General features: G+C 36.4%; 1 long non-coding RNA gene across 6 annotated transcripts; it reads left to right on the forward strand.

Annotated features, from left to right (window-relative positions):
• The first annotated feature begins 8,575 nt into the window (after nucleotides 1-8,575).
• Nucleotides 8,576-15,175, forward strand: LOC145574709 (uncharacterized). Of its 6 annotated transcripts, none has more exons than XR_014098147.1 (8): nucleotides 8,576-8,779; nucleotides 9,034-9,117; nucleotides 9,262-9,407; nucleotides 12,731-12,993; nucleotides 13,250-13,350; nucleotides 13,464-13,545; nucleotides 14,678-14,797; nucleotides 14,886-15,175. It is a non-coding gene; the product is annotated as an uncharacterized LOC145574709 (long non-coding RNA). The 6 variants fall into 6 exon arrangements; XR_014098145.1 differs by having other exon boundaries at nucleotides 14,678-14,783; XR_014098146.1 differs by having other exon boundaries at nucleotides 12,728-12,993; nucleotides 14,678-15,175.
• Nucleotides 15,176-15,626: the final 451 nt, after the last annotated feature.

Raw genomic sequence — 15,626 nt, forward strand, 5'->3', positions numbered from 1 at the left:
TGAGAATCTAAATTTTATGTGGCACAGCTGTGAACAGACTCAAATTTTTGTATAGTATGTATGACGGCCCACATATCAAGCAGTCCAATCCATTTACATTCCGATGGTTTCAATGAACACACCCCTTTTTTCTAAACTAAACGTGGCAACCAAATCATACGTATCATTTACTGCCTAATATTGTACATCTTCTCATATCACATTTACATAAATTTCCATAATAGCTGACAATTTCATACATAAATATCACATATCTAATGCTTTCATCCAACATTTCTAAAAATATGAAGACATTCAACAAGATTATTATGTCATTTCTTCTCTCCCTAATTCTTTTGTCCTACCTCATCGTAACCCCGTCGTCCGCAGGTTTGCATCCTTATCATACTCCTTTTGTCCGAAATTAATAGCCACGTGATACTGTGACGTGACATTTAATTGTTTCGATATTTAATTAAATTGCTTGAATAATGATGTTTGGGTGGTTAAACTATTTGATAGGATTGGTGCAAAGCAGATATAAACATAAAACAGTTTCAAGTAAGAAGTTGTTTGTGTTTGGTGGTTCTTATGCGGATACCGGAAACTGGAAACAGACGGTTGCAAGTTTTCAGATGTTAGCCAACAAATTCATATTTCTAGTCTTAAAATTATTTTAATAAACTTGTTCATTTACTTTTCTAATTATCTTATAAAAATGTGTGTCTTGAGTCTACGTTGCAAGCAAATAAAAGAAATCCGATAGATGAGTTGAAGTATAATGAATGATTTAAATTAGGGGTGTTAACGAGCTGAGTATGCTTGTGAACTACTCGAGACTCAGCTCAATAAAAGCTTGATATAGGCTCGACTCAATTCAACTCAACTTGAACTCAAATTCTGCTCGAGATCTTCATGAGCCAAGCATGAACTATCCTTGACTTTGCTCGAAGGCTCGTGAACAAGCTCGATATTTTTTTTTTGTATTATTATTAATTTATTTATTTATTTTTTATTTTTTTTGTAATAAATCAATTACTTACATAAACTTTGTTTCATATTTAGGACTTAGCAACTAAAATTAATTTTCAAAACTCTTATTTACTTTTAGCTGAGTCGTTGAGTGTTAGAGCTTTCGTTCATGGCTTTTGTTGTTGTTTATGCTGAAGAACAATTAATAAAAGAATGAGAAAGAAAATATTTCCACATTGAAAGATAGGAACAAGTCATCAAAATGTAAGAATTATAAAAGCAAGACTTGATTGTCTCTGAAACAATGGCTTTGAGCATCATTTGTACCTTGCTGACTGATTTTGGGCTTGACAAGCCTTGATCGAGTCCCGAGCCTTTAGTCAAGCTGTGCTTAATTTTTCCAGGCTCAATGAGCTTCAAGCTCGAGCCGAACCTACCTAGGCTACGCTGTCTTAGTAGAGCTGTCAAAAGTGGACCCTATCCGAACCTGATTATTAACCGACCCATCTGAACCCGAAAAAATGGTGACCCAAACCCGACCTAACCCGACCTAAAACCAACCCTAGACCCGAGTTGACCCGAGTATGTGAGACCCGAACCCGAACATGAACTGTCCTGGAGACTAACCCGTAAATTATTGACCTGAACTGAACCCGACTTGAATCGAAATTGACTCAAACCCGTTTTAACCCGTTAAAACCCGAATTCAACCCGACTTGTTACTAACCCGACCTGAATTCAACCCGACCGGTTCCTAACCTGACCTGAATTTAACCCGACCCAAAATCAACCCGACTTATTATTGACCCGACCCGATTTTTACTCGACCTATTACTAACTTGACCCAAAAATTCAACCCGATCTTTTACTAACCCGACTTGTTATTGACCCGACCTAAATTCAACCCAAATTGTTCCTGACCCAATTTCTTTTTTTATTTTTATTTTTTTTATTTTTTTATTTTTTTGAAGGGAAGCCTCAAAGGCTACTAAATCTCATTCATAGAAATATCAGATTCCACAAGAGGGACAATAGTGGTAGGGAAATTAGACAACCAGACATACCTACCTACTTCCCATGGCTTGTAGTGAGCAAGTTCATGGGCTACCTTATTCCCATTTCTATGAACAAAATTCCAAGTAACAGCAACAAAACTACTAGCAACATGATAGATATCATCAAAAGAAATGTGAAGGGAGCTACTCCCTCTTTCTCGTGATGAGAGTGAGTTGATCAGACCCTGGCAATCGCTTTCCACCATCACACATCGAAACCCATATTCTGCAGCAGCCTTGAGCCCCAACAACACAGCCATTACTTCAGCAACATCAGGGAGCCATCTATCCTCGAGCCTCCACGCAGCAGCAAGCTTCACAATCCCATTGCAATCACGCACAACAGCCCCAACAGAGGCCCCTCTACCTTCGGCAGAACCGCCATCAACATTAAGCTTCACAAAATCCACTCTCGGAGGCTTCCAATACTGACGATTCCTAGCTCTGACAGTCCGTTCTTTCTCCTCGGGTTGCAACTCAGCCATCAGCTTATTAACATATGCCACCGAAGCTTTGGGATCACAACTCTTGCCTTCAAACAACCATTTATTTCTTACTGTCCATATCTCCCAACACAGAGCCATAAACATACCATGATCTCTGCTTGGCATTCTGTCCAAACATAAAAAGGCCATCTCCTTGAAGTTGCTGCACATGCCTTTCGTTTCAGTATGCAATTCGCTTTCTTCCCAGATCAATTTCGCTGTGATGTAGTCTCTCAAGCAATGTAATTCCGTCTCCTCAGTTTTACAAAGAGTACAAGTAGGATTTTTATCTGGCAGTCTTTTACTCAAGCCCCTCATTGTTGGTAGCGCCCCACAGCAAGCCCTCCAGAAAAAGAGTTTGATTCTGGGCAGAGTATTAAAATTCCACACCTTACTCCAAATATTCGAAGGGGAAGAAGTAGCAGCCCCATCATCAACACTATAATCCCCATAAATAGCATGGTAAGCTGTCTTCACAGTATATCCCCCACTCTTGTGTAAATCCCAGCATACCGAGTCCCTAGGAAGACGAAAACTGATCGGGATACTCAAAATACGATCCTTTTCAAATGGCAAAAAAATTGACTCAATTAGAGGAACATTCCAAGTAGCAGCAGAGAGATGAATCAAGTCACACACCCGCATATCTTCCGACCAATTGCCTCTAGGTGATAAAACCTTTCTAGTTTGGGTTCCTGGAATCCAAGGACTATTCCAAATAGATATATCAAGACCATCACCAACTCTCCATCTCATCCCATGATTCACCACCCATTTGGCTCCCCAAATGCCTCTCCAAGTATAACTCGGCAAATTTCCCAACTCTGAGCTAAGAAAGTCACCATTAGGAAAATAACGTGCCTTCAAAATTCTTGCAACCAAACTGTCCGGATATTGCAAAAGCCGCCACCCTTGCTTGCCTAACAAAGCCGCATTAAAATATTTAAAGTCTCTAAATCCCAACCCACCATTCACCTTTGGCTCACAAAGTTTCTTCCAAGCGATCCAATGAATCTTTCGTTCACCCTGCTTTTGCCCCCACCAAAAATTTGCCACCAACGATCGCAACTCATCACAATCCAATTTCAAATCACCTTAAATGCAATTTAGAGTTTAGACCACCTTATTATTGTTGATCAAAGCATTTTATCTAAGGAGACCAAGTCGGTCCAGGTCAGCAAAAGAAAGGAGCATCATCCCAAAATTTAAGAGCTAAATATATAGTATATATTTGTTGTATGGTCAATGAAGATAATTATCCTTGTCAAAAAAAAAATGGAGATAATTATCTTCCTAAATTATAGACTATAGTTCCCTATTATGTTGCCATATATATTATAGTCAAAGGAAATAATTAGCTTCATAAAAATGATAATTATCTATTTATAGTTAGTTGAACCTCAATATAACTCGACCTGATTGTAACCCGCAAATTATTGACTTGAACATAACCTGACTTGAACCCGAAAATGACCCGACTTGGAAATGACCCAACCGTAACTCGCAAATTATTGACTTAAACCGAACCCGAGAATGACCCGACTTGAAAATGACCTGACCTGATTATAACTCGTAAATTATTGACTTGAACCGAACCCGACTCAAACCCGAGAATGACCTGACCTGATTCTAACCCGTAAATTATTGACTTGAACCGAACCCGAAAATTACCCTAACCTGTTTTAACCCGTAAAAACCCGAATTAAACCCGACCTATTGTTCACGCGACCCAAATGTAACCCGACCTATTATTAACCCGACCTAAATCCGACCCAAACCCGATAAGATGTATGACTTGACGTGACCCAATTCAAGCATGACCCAACCCGAACCCGACCCGCATAGGTTATGGCATTAACCCGAATTGACCCGATTCGAGTTGACCCGACCCATTTACCCGAATTGACAACTCTGCGTCTTAGCTTAATCGGCTTATTAACACCCTTGACTTATAAACTCTGTATAAGGGCAATAATGCAAAATGTAGCGGTGCAGAGTAAATACTTCGTATAACAAAAACGAAATGTTGAAAATGTGGGATAAGACTAGTTAGGTAAAATGGTTTTGTCTAACTGGTCGAATTGGCCCGTAAGGGGTTGCGGCCCTTCATCTGACCTACCAAAAAAAAAAAAAAAAAAAAAAAAATAGTTTTACCAATCAATATGTGTTAAATTATAAAAAAAATATGAAATAAGCCTAGGCAACCCAAACAAGGAGTGCTTAGTCCACAAAGAAGGCCAAAGGAGGATCCATATTAAAACCAATTGATGATAGTAGGAGTAACTCATCTACTTTATAAAATGAAATCACCTCTCCATTTAATTTGATAAGTAGCGTCAAAGTGTAATAACACATAGAATTGTCAATTCGGATGATCGGATTGGCTTCGGTGAGGTCGGGTTGGGTCAATTTTAAAAGTCAAGTATTCCTAAATTATTTTGTCCACACAAGTCGTCGAGTCAAAATCTGAATTTGATTTTTTTCGAGTTAGTTTCGGGCGGGTTGGGTCGGGTGTGATTTTGACAAGTTGTTATATTTTGATGAAGACTTTCTCTTAGTTGATGGACATTGTTTGACAATGTGACACAGCATCATACTTGAACATAACATCACCAATACCATACGAGCAAAGAAACTCAAAAGGTGGTTCAAGTGAGTTACAATTTGGTATGAATTTTGCATATGGAGGAACTGGAGTATTCGACACGGATATTTCTCAACCAAACATGACTTCCCAAATCAATTTGTTCGAAAATGTTATTACTCAAGATAAACTTTATACCAAAAATGACCTTGTTAATTCTGTTGCTCTTGTCTCTCTTGCTGGCAACGACTATTCTAACTACCTCAAGCATGGCTCTCAACAGGTTAGTGGTTTACCTAATTAACTCTATATTTTTTTTAGTTAAATAATTGTTTTATTTATTCTACATTATTTGATTACTTTCATATGTTTTCACATTTCCTTTATTTTATCCTTGGAATATTGATGAACAACTAGTAGTCTAATATTTGTTAGTTTGGTAGACGATTTTTCTAAATTTATATTCTAGTTTTTAGGTTTTAGTTTTAGTTTTTTTTTTATTTCACTTAATTTTCACTTATTTTAGAAAAGAATAGTTCGGAAAGTAAGTTGAAGGTTAAGTTATAGTCAAATTTGATTTACAACTATGATAAGATTGATTCGTGACAATAATAATAAGTTCATATAATAATTTAAATCTGGAACTAATAAGAAACTAACAAATTAATATGAGGGAGAATTCTTGAATTGTATTCATGTGATATGCCGAAATATATAGTGTACAAAGTATCAGTGATAGACTTTAGGAAACCACCAAATAGTCCTATAATCTATCCTATGCCAATAATATGCCAACTATACAAATCAATGCCAATCAAATAATATCATATAATATCACAAATATCCTAACATATATTTCTATCTTAACACTCCTCTCAAGTTGGAGCACGGTGTGGATCGAAAGTGCCCAACTTGGACAAGAGGTAATCAAATTGTCGTTTACCAAGAGCCTTGGTAAAAATATCCACCAACTGAGAATCTGTAATAACATGAGAAGGCTCAATTATGCCTTCCGAAATAGCGTCTCTCACAAAATGGCAATCGACTTCAATATGTTTGGTGTGTTCTATGAAACGGATTCTTGGCAATATGTAACGCCGATTGACTATCACAAAACAATGGAATAGCCTTGGGATGCTGAATGCCAAAATAAGTAACAAGCCCTTCAACCATTTTAGCTCACATGTAATAGCCGCCATAGAGCGGTACTCTGCGTCCGCAGAAGACGTTGCAACTGTAGGCTGCTTCTTTGTTTTCCACGAAATAGGAGATTTGCCCGAGAAAACCAACCATCTGGTCAAAGATCGACGAGTGAGTGGACAAGCTGCCCAATCTGAGTCACACCACCCTTACAAAGTCAAACCACTATCAACTCGAAGCAAAATCCCTTGTCATGGGGTTCCCTTCAAATATCTAACAACCCGTAGAGTTGCTTCCCAATGCTCCACTCGGGGTTGTTGCATAAACTGAGATAAAATGTGCACTGAATATGCAAGATCAGGACGAGTCACAGCAAGATACACAAGCCGGCCAACTAGACAACGATACATTTTTGGGTCTGAAAGTATGGCACCCTGTGCATGACCCAAACCTGGCTCTGATACCATAATAAACGGGCCTAGGCCACACCATCACAACTGTCCACTTTATACGACCAAGAATGTTCCACCTCAATGTAGGAGTTTATAGGTACGAATGCGGAAAACATGAATCATATTCATATAGCACCTAATCCCAAGATTATGCATAACACATAAAGAATTAGAATTAATACCTTTGAAGCGTGATTCCACAAGTGATCGAGCAAGAACAAAGGGAGATAAAGAACCCCAAGCGTGATTCCTCTACTTGGTCCACAGGCACGGATTAAGACCTCCACTAATTCTAGTTAGTCGCGATCGAACTCTTTAATCGACTTTCTACGGAGAAGTATGAACAACGAACTAGTCACGAACCACCACGAACGCCACTAGGGGTGGCCGGCCGCAAGTCCAAGGGGGAGGAGAGGGGTGCCGTGAGAGAGAGAGGGAGGTTAAGGTTTTTGGGATTTTTGGCTGCCTTGATTCACAATTCACTGTAACTTAATTGTGACTTAACTTTTCAACCCTAGGCATGGATCTTATTTATAGATCACATCTCTAAATAAGAGTCCATGACAAAGCCCAATTCCTAATCCCAATCAAACTACACTAGCCCAATCCTATTCATGATTAGTTAAATGCTCATAAGGCCCATTAATGGGCTTCTTACTTGCTTAACCCAATACCTTTGTGTGTGACCTCATAGGATCCATTCTAGCGGACTTTGGACTATTTGACTAGCCCAAAGATCATTGATCATAGTCTAGCAACAGATAATGACGACCCAAATTATCTCCATAATAGTAATCCTTGATATATCTAGTAATTGCACTTATCAAAGAAACAAGTCCTTCACTTAGAACCATATGGCAATAAGGGGAGTAGTCTCTTAGCCTTATAAAGTGGACACAACTTTCTTATTTCTTCAATTTGGGATACACTTCCCAACACTTTCTACACTCTTCAATGTGGGATAATACACCACTCATATGTGGGTTTTCTCATGGGCTCAACACTCCCCTCACATGTGAGTTGTCCATAATACTGGCCCAAATCACAACACAACTCAACCTGACTCTGATACCATGACAAATTAATATGAGGGTGAAAGCTTGAATTATATTCATGTGATATGCCAAAATATATAGCGTACAAAGTATCAGGATAGACTTTAGGAAACCACCAAATATTCCTATAATCTATCCTATGCCAATAATATGCCAACTATACAAATCAATGCCAATAAAATATCACAAAGTTTCATATGCGGCTGGCCGCACCGTACAGCCAGCCGCAATATAGTATTTTTTTTTTAATATTTTTTCTCTTTCTTCTCTATCTCCCATTCTCTTTCCTATTTTCTTTCTCCCACCTAAACACACTCCTTTCATGAACTCTCTTCTATCTCTCCTCTCTCCTCTCTCCTCTCTCCTCTTTCTCTCTCCTATTTTCATCTTCTCTAGTTAGCCCACTCAAATTAAACAAGTTAAATGGAGCAGCGGTGGTAGGGGGTAAGAAAGATCCTCATACTCCGTCTCCGAAAAACAAGCTAGAGGTTTTAAGGCCAAATTTAGCCATGAAAACTCTAGATCTAGAAGGGTTACTGATATGGCATTTTTCCGCACCGTGCGGCCAGCCGCACCAGAAACGCGCTGATAAAATAATATCATATAATATCATAAATATCCTAACATATATTTCTATCTTAACATAAACACAATCAAGTTTAAGTGCATATGTTGGGTATCCTTAACCTTTATAAAAATGCAAACTTGATACTGTAGCTTATGAATAGTAATATGTGGTGCTATTACAGCCTTGCCCCCAACATTAATGAATTGCCAATTTTGCCCCTATTCCTAATTGGTTGATGAATGTTTGAGTGCTTTGACTAATTGACTGCTCTCACCGACTTCCCTTACCTACTCCCTCAGCTCTCTTTCTTCTCATCTCAGAAAAAAGCTCAGAGTTTTTATGGAAACAAGGAGAGAGAAAGCTAGAGAGAGAAAATATGTCTTCCTTCAACAACAATGGCGATGAGCTCAAAACCACCAATCATCCCTTCGACGATGGTTATGGGAGCTTGTGGAAGATGATTCTTGATGTCGTTTCTCCGATCTTCAGGTATAATTCTACTCCTTTCTTAGTATTAAACTACCAACTAAAATAACAAAAACCCCATTTGTAATTCAGTTTTTTTTTAAGAAAATTATACAGAATCATTTCTGGTAGAATTCGGTTTAATAGAAGGTCGTGATTTGGGAATTGAGCTATGGGAATTAAGTTATGCAAATTAAACTAATGGAATTATGTAAAAATTGATGTGCGACAAGCTGAATTAATGTGGTATGATCTAATGACTTCTTCTTTGTTACCAGGTTTCGTGGTGGAGGTGGTATTCTGAATCAATTATACTATGAATCAATTTTTATATCAGTCTTCTCCAACCTAGATCCAATAAGGTACGATCCATTTCCCTGGATTTTTTTTTTTTTTTTTCAATACTTCTACTAATTTATGATTAGTGTATATAGTTTATGGTTTGGGTATCTGTTGATTTTATTGTATTTTGTTAATTGCTGGTTTCGATGTTATTAATGTCATAGTTGGGTGGTTTTGAGTGGATCGGCGTAGCAGTGTAGCTTGCTTAATTATTGGAACTCTCTCCGGCGATATCACTTCTACCGCCGGCAACGCCGCCGATTTCCGATCCTCCTCAATTTCAAGGATAGCTCATTATATCACCTAATTTGTAAGTAGTTGAATTTAATTTGCCTTTTTTTTTTTTTTTTTTTTTTTTTTGTTTTAAATAAAAGATTGTTTGTGAAATTGAAATTTATGCACTTTCTTCTTAATTACATGAATTTTATACCAATTGGGTATTATAAAGGTATAATCTTGCTTATATTTTCTTCAAGATGTTGAGTTGTGTGAATTTGTATTAAATTTTGCATTTTGCAAGTAATTGAATGATACCCTGTATTTTTTGCGACCCGGAATTTTAGGGTTTGTTTTGATTATGAATTTTATGGTCTGTGTTTCTGTGTATGTGTGTGCCTGTGAATTGTGGTCAATTGCCGGGGTTTTTGAATCAATATTGGTTTGTTTTTGAGGATTATACATCTTATTTCAGTTTTGGTTCGGTTTGGTTTGGTTCCGGTTTTTACCCCGGTTCGTTCGGTGCTGTTTTGGGTTTGTTGATGTGTTTTGTGGTTTGTTTGTGTTTGTGGATATATATGCTTGTGAATTGTGAACCTTTTATTGATTATATCATTGCCACTTTATTAGATTTTTTGCGTGCATTTCTGGATCGCACACCACTCATTACTGGGCTTTTATTTGTGTTTGTTGAATAAAGCTACTGGGTGATTTAATCTTAAAATAATATGTTGTATGCTGGAATGTGAGGTTTAAACTGAGTAATATTACAACATTGCACGTTTATTGGAATATTAGGACGACTGTTGGCTTAGAATATATAGGACGTCGATCATTTACAGAAGAAGCTGGCTAATAATATCAAAGAGAATTCAAATATCTAAGGAGGAGCTTTCTGAGGCTCAGAGATTTATGTTCGTTTTATTTATGTTCGTTTTGGGTTTAATTTTTGTTTTGCTTTTTTGTTAATTTTTGGGTTTTGTTTTTGTTAAATTTCAGTTTTATTTTTGTTAAATTTCAGTTTTATTTTCGTTTTGATTTTTGCTAATTTTGATTTTGGGTTTGATTTTGTGGTTTGATTTTGTGGTTTGTTTTTAGTGGGTAATTTTGTGGGGTTGTTATTGTTAATTTTGATTTAAATTTTGTATTTTGGTTTAGTTTCTGGTTGTTTGGGTTAAGATTGGCGGTGGTGGTGCGTAGGTAGAGGTGGTTTTGGGTTGGATGTTGGCAGTGGTGGTGCGTGGTTAGATCGAGGTGGTTTTGGAAGGTTGGCAGTGGTGGTGCGTGGGTACGGTGTTAATGCAGGTTGGGTTGCATTTGTTTCTGTTTTTTTAAAATTTTTATAATTAATTAGCGACCGCTAAGATAGAAAAAGTGCTCATTTCTGAAAAACTAGGCTTTAATTTTTATTAACAATACTTCTAAATAGCAACTTCTTAATTCAGGCATTCTTTGTTGTCATTAAACTATAAGTTTTGAGTTTTCTTCTTATTTTGTTTATAATATTCATGGGTGTTAAAATTTCTTCTTTACTTGAGCTTTGTCATTCATTTGGGTATCCATGTCTGTGAAATGATCTGATACAATTCATAATTTTTTTGCCTGCGACAGTCTCCCATAGTTTGACTTCGTCTTTTCCCTTCTGCAATTCAGAGCTCAAAACTCGGATTCTTGCTTCACTATCTTCATGCTCCTTCTGCATTTTAGAAATTTGTGAATCCAGATATTCAATAAGTTCATGAAGGTCTTCGCATTCTCTCAGTTGTTAAGCATAATTCTTGGACAATTCAAGTAATTGGATATCCCGATTCTCTTTCATTGACTCTGCTTCCAGAAGTTCCTTTTCTTTCAAGCAAAAAAGATTCTTTTCATTAGTTATTTCATCCTTCAACCTGTCATTTGAAACTCTCACTTCTTTCAGTTCATTCTCTGAATTCTTCAATGAGATCTCAAAATTGATATTTTTACTACGGGCATCTTCCAGTTTCCTCTCTACTATTTGCACTTTCTCCTCGAGAATACTATTGTCGCTGCAAAGCTTTTCAATATGCCCAGTCAATTGTATGACTTTCTTTGATTTCTCAGAGATGACATTCTTGAAAATAAATGACAGATTGTCCAGTGCAACTACCTCCCCGACCATACAAGAACACTCATCCTGTAGGTTGTGCTTCTCCTCCTCCAAATCTTCAAATGCCTTCATCAATGATCCATTTTCCTCGATGACCTTGTAATTCTCTTTTTGTAGATCATCATAAGCCCCCTGGAGATTAAACAGCTTCTCCCGGAGATCTTCCATTTCAGTGAGAAGAACAACTTCTTTCTAACTCCCCTCCCTAACTTTGAGAATTAACTCTTCATTACTCTCCAAAAGCTTCTGTATCTCTTTCTGGAGTTGATTTACTTCCAGGTTCCTGCTTTCAACCTTCTGCCTGAGGGAGTTTATAACAGCATTTAAATCTGCCATATCTTGTTTAAGATGCCAAATCATTGCAAGGAAAACAGACTTCTGTATTACATGTTCTTGATTTTCATCCCAGGCTTTATACAGAGATGCTTTTATATCATCAAGCTTTCCATGTATTAGGTTCACAACTCTTTGATCCTCATTGCCGGATTTGCCGCAGTCATCAAGTGCTGAACCTGCATCAGATTCAAGTGCATCTAACAAATGAAAAATCCCCATTCTCAATCCTTGTACTTGACCAGACAACACACTAACTTCATCTTGCTTATCAAGACTCTCCTTCTCCAGTTCCGAAATGAGTTTCTCAGACAACCTGGATGCTTCCAGAAGTTTCTCAGAGTACTTCTGCAATGAACATGCGTTAAAACGACGTATTTATCCCATATCTTGAGAGCTAGCAGGTGATCGCTTTCGGCTTGAGCTTCATGTGTGCGATGGTTCTTACTTTTGCCTTCGGGAAAATCCTTCTCCAACATATAGATTTCTATCAGTGCCATGTGCTGGCATGGGCCTGGTCCTTCACTAATGAATATGTCCAACCGGTATCAGATATGGCCTAATCTGGGAATCGGTGTCGTGTCAAGCAATCCATCCGGCTTTGGCCTTTACAGCCTTTTCAAATCGAATCTCTTATTCCTGTAGTATGATCTTATATGGTAGTAATTGTTAGTTCAATTATGCTTGCATTTGTATAATTGATCATTATATCATAAAACCCAAAAGGGATCTTATTTAATTGTTATTATATACTTGTGTATGTATTTTCTTAAAAATTTGTTAAATTCATGTATTTGTTGGGTTGGACTAAATTTAGAGATTGATTTTAGGCAATGTATTTGATAAAACCCTTATATAATCTATATAAGCTTTGAGTAGAAGATGAAGAGTTCTAAATTTTGATTAAGAAATTGATGATTTACTAAAATTGAGTATTTTTTCATTATTAGCAGGAGTTGAAATCAATAAAATGTGTATAATTGAGATGTGCTCGACAATTCAGAGTGTGAATCCTCCACTAGCACCTCCATTGCCCGGTGCACAACCTAAGAGGGTTTTGCTTAAGTCCAAGGGCGTGTCATCTTACGAAGACCAAGGCTCTGTGAGCACTGCAATAACGGATTTGTATGACCGCCTTTTTGATGAAGATTATTGAGCTGATGTTGTCATTCATATAGATGATGGTGGCCGAATTTATGCCCATGCTAATATATTGGTAAGATCTTTCAGAACCCATTTGACTTTTTGATTTTTTTTTTTTTTTTTTTTTTTTTTTGAACGAAATCAGACAATTCTTAATTCAGCTTGTCAACTTTGATCTTTCAGTATATAATATGCATGGTCGAAAATTTCTGAGTTTCCTTGAATTACCATGTATTTAGTTTACCTTGATGGAAAAATGACTTATTTAGGATAAATTTTATGATGTCATTTAAGGAGACAGCTGATAGTTCATAGTTGTATATTGACAGGGTGAAGGAATCCAAAGGCAAAAATCGACGCAAATCCACCATCATTCATGGTGTTCACGTGATGCGGTTCATGTATTCATTTTATTTCTCTACTCTTCTTGGTAATACATTGCAAAGTTTTTTTTTTATAAAATTTTATATAGTAATATTGAATCTTGTGAAAGCACATAATTTTTTGCATGCTGACTGCTGTGTTTCTGCTGTCATTCTGCAGCTATAACCCAGAAGATATTGAGGAATATATTTTGCACCTTTTGGTATTGTAGCTTTATCCTCCATTGAAGGGCAGCTTTAAGGTAATAACTAGATTTTTATTCTAATTATCAGTTCTTTTTAATCACTGAATATGAATTTCACAATCTAGGTTTATTTTTGTTTTTGGGAAAAATTCGTTGCAGAAAGGGTACAGGGTACAATTGGCTACTTAAATGTGTTAAATTAGTCCAAAAGTGCTCACTGTACCAAATAATAATTTTGGAATCGTAGTTCTAGGAATCCAGGGTGGGTGGGGGGAAAAATTAGGCAATTAGCAGACTGTGTAACATATATGCTAGGTGGAACTTCTGATTAGTCTTGAAATCAATATGAGGATGAGAGTTGAAGTTTGCTTGGCTATGTTTTTTAATTCCATTCAATGGTACTAGCTTACCGAGTTATCTACTCTTCTGTATACTCAGAAGAGGCTAACAAGTTGAGAAAGTTTGAAATACGTAGCAGCTATTAAGTTAATGTATATAATTCCCTCAAGTCTTTAAATATATCTCCACTACCTCCTCATTGGTCATTCACATAGGTTTCCTGGTCCATAATGGTCACATATTAGATAAGAGGAGACAAAGACATATGGAGTTACAAAAATTTGTAATTCTATGGTATATATTTAATTAATTAGTTAACATATAATTCTTAAAGTGCCTATGAAAGAAGCATTTTGGTGCAAAACAAAGTTCTTTTTTTTTTTTTTCAGACTATGAAATTAATAAACTTTACTTGTCATTTTGGTGCAATTAGCATAATGTGCTAAGCAATCTTTTGGATTCTATATTCTGTGCTATAGTTGTGGAGGTCTTTCAATGGCTAATGAAAGATATTTCTAGATTGTTCTGCAGTTATGGTTCTTTTCACTTATTTTGTTACTTAGTAGATTCTGCTGGTAGGAAATTATGGCATCGGAATTTGTTTTTTTGTTTGCATATCTTGTTTGGTATGAAAAAGATTGTTTAGTTTTGCTATTTGGTTAATTTAAAGTGATTGTTTTCAGAAGTTTTTTCATATATCAAGAGTATTAATATAATGTATAGCATCTTCTTTGCCAAGATTTTACAGACTTGAATTCTTTTTTGGAATGTACAAGTGTAGGATTTGTTATGATGTTCATAAACATTTCTTATACAAGTTTGTTTATTGAATTTTGTATCTGATATGCAGCATGTCAGGACAGGAGAGATTTATGAACACTCGAAAGTAATCAGAGTAGATTACTCATACGGGTCTCATTGAGGTTGATCTTATGTGGGATGCTGAATTAGGGGAGGTAATTGCTTCTAGGTATATGTGTGTATGTGAGTGTTCATGTTTTCATGATATGCTACACATTCATTCATGAGCTAATTAATCACTTGATTTGAACGAGCAGACGGACTTTACTTGATTGAAGTGGACAGATCTTGCGGCCTGGAGGCTACTGGATCCTTTCCGGGACACCCATCAACTGGGAGGGTCATTGCAAGCTTGGGAGAGAAGCAAGGGAGATTTGAGCTCTGAACAAAACACCATTGAAGTTAATTTCGACCTGTTTTTTGTATTTAATTTCTAGAATTTTCTTTTCCTGTTGTTGATGTTTGTGTTTTGAGGAATTGATGGAATTTCACTTTGATTTATTGAGAAACAAGATCAGTTGAAGTTATATGCAATTTTTTTGTGAAATTCGTACTAATTTTAGTAAATTGGCAAGTGAATTGGTGAGAGTTTTGAGTGGTTATACTTTTTTTCTATGCTCCTTCATTTGCATGAACGTTACATACTTACATATCAAAAATGTAAACACTTTCAAAAAAGTTATGTGCAAACACAATATTCTATTTAACCGAATGAATTAAAGATATACTTCCTCCATTCTTTTTTACTTGATCTGTTTCCTTTATCATGCTTGCCAATGTAAAACTTTAGCGAATAAATTTAATTCTTTATAAATAAAAAATATAAAAGTTGTATATTACGATAATACTTATTGAGACGAATTAAAAAAGATAGCATATGAATATATTTTTCCTTACCTATTATTCACAGAAGACTGTCAAATAGTGTAAAAGTTAAAGCGTGTCAAGTAAAAAAGAACGGAGGAAGTATAATACTTTTGAAAAGATTTAGAAATTGA

Source organism: Chenopodium album, chromosome 13 (assembly GCF_948465745.1).
Source record: "Chenopodium album chromosome 13, dcCheAlbu1.1, whole genome shotgun sequence".
Lineage (NCBI taxonomy): Eukaryota > Viridiplantae > Streptophyta > Magnoliopsida > Caryophyllales > Amaranthaceae > Chenopodium > Chenopodium album.